This window comes from Cricetulus griseus, chromosome 10 (genome assembly GCF_003668045.3).
Source record: "Cricetulus griseus strain 17A/GY chromosome 10, alternate assembly CriGri-PICRH-1.0, whole genome shotgun sequence".
In the NCBI taxonomy this organism is placed as follows: Eukaryota; Metazoa; Chordata; class Mammalia; order Rodentia; family Cricetidae; genus Cricetulus; species Cricetulus griseus.
In genome coordinates this window covers 7,257,102-7,259,436 of record NC_048603.1, presented here as the reverse complement: position 1 = coordinate 7,259,436, position 2,335 = coordinate 7,257,102, and positions in this window count along the sequence as shown.

Below are 2,335 nucleotides of genomic sequence, written 5' to 3'. Positions count from 1 at the left end.
TGGAGTTGGTGAAAATATTTTCCCATTTTCTAGGCTGCCATTTTGTCCTATTCACAGCCATATCTACCTGAATAATTTGTTTGTCACACGCTGTCTTACTCTGCAAAGTTGTCTCTCTATTTAAGATGATATATGCTTTTACATATGTTATGACATTTTGTACACAATTTAGTTTTGTCTCAAGTTTAAATCCTATTTAGACTAAAAGGAGAAACCCTGATTAGAGGTACCACTGACCATGCCCACTTGGGCATGGTTAGAATTATGTAACAAGGTTTTAAGAAGGAGGGAGGCTCGTAAGCAGCTCTCTCGCTTGGCTGAGCTGACTGGGAAGCATTTCTGGGTCCTTCCTGCTCAGGTGAAAACCTGGTCACCGGTTCTCTTGTGTGAGTATTTTCCCCTAATAAACTACTGGTTATTAACCTATCTCTGACTCCACTTTGTAATCATATATAGTATCCTATATCCATTGTTATCCTACTCATAAAAGGTAGTGAGTTATAGAATAATTCATCTAAAATTATATGCAATATTTATTTTGTAAGTATATAAGAATGACATAATGGCTAACTGTCTTAGTTAGGGTTTCTAATGTTATGAAGAGACACCATGACAATGGCTACTCTTATAAAGGAAAAATATTTAGCTAAGGTCGATTACATTTTCAGTTTAGTCCAATATCATTATTGTGTGACATGCTAGCATGCAGGCAAGGAATCCAACATTGTGACTCACAAGCAACAGGAAGTAATCTGAGACACTGGGTGTGGATTGAGCATATATGAGCCCTCAAAGCCCACCTACATAGTGATATGCTTCCAACAAGGCCACAGCTCTTAAAAGTAACACCCCTTTTGGGGGCCATTTCTTTCAAACCACTCTACTAAATACTTTTTATGTATGATATTTATTGATTAATATTAGTGTCCTATTTATGTGAAAAGCACATACTTCATATCATGAAAGTTACTAATTATAATGGTAATTAATTCTATAAGTACATTAAAAAAACATTCATATCAGGCATGGGATTTCATGTCTTTGTTTGCAGCACTTTGGAGTTAAGGCAAAAGTCAAGAGTTCACAGAATTCCTTGGATATATATTGTATTTTAGACCACCCTTGGATCCAAGAGACTCTTTCTCAATAAAACATAGAAAAACCACAAAATATTCTCTACAATTTCTAAGTAGTATAGTCTCCTGCTTAACAAATATTTTTTCTCTTTAGTATCAGTTTTAACAGTTAAATGACAAGTTTTGTAAATTTGCTGCTCAATTTATTCTTTTACAATGTCTCTTTCTATCAGTTATCCTATAACTATATTAAATATTATTTGTAAAATATTTTAAACCATATGTTGCCATATAATATGTACTAGTTAAGTTGTGATATACTTTCTAATATTGATACACAGAAGGTTTGCTTCTTAAATATAATGATGATCATTAAAAATATAAAACTTTGACACTCTAAACCAATATAATTTAACTTCCATGATAACATATAGCATTATTTTTGTTTATAAAAATCCTCAACGATAGCCAGGCATTGGTGGTGCATGCTTTTAATCCCAGCACTTGGGAGGCAGAGGCAGGCGGATCTCTGTGAGTTCGAGGCCAGCCTGGTCTCCAGAGTGAGTGCCAGGATAGGCTCCAAAGCTACACAGAGAAACCCTGTCTTGAAAAACCAAAAAAAAAAAAAAATCCTCAATGATACACTTCGGAAATCTATAAAATTATCATTATCTTTATAAAATACACAGGTGTGCTATAATTCAAATATTTAAAAATGTTCTGCCACTAATGTACACTAACAAATGCAAGAATATTTAGGCTTAATAAAAATAATCAGGTAAACATATATCAACAACTGAGTGCATAAATGTATAATGTTCTTATGGGTTTATTAGATGAGGTAAATTGCACCAAGTTTCTTCTATTGGGGATTTTGGATTATATGGTGAGGGATTTATTTTGAGAAACTTTTTATGTTGTGCGAAGCCACCAAATTTAAAAATAATATAGTCCTTTCACTCTTTTATCTGGCACTCTCTATATTTTTATGTTATTGTGTATTTTTTTCTCTGCTCTCCTACAAAAAGTCACTCAAATGTTACAAAATATGATATGCATTAAAATGAATGCCATGCACATTCAAAGAGATGGAGAGAGAAGGGTGGGAATGAAAACGAGCTCAACAGTCAATTATGGATAAAACTGAGGAAGAAGGAGGAGGAGATGGGAGATGGATGTTCATGTATAAAATCCTCAAAAAATTACACAAATAACCTCATGATAAATCCACATTCTGCTATTTAAATCAAGAAACACTT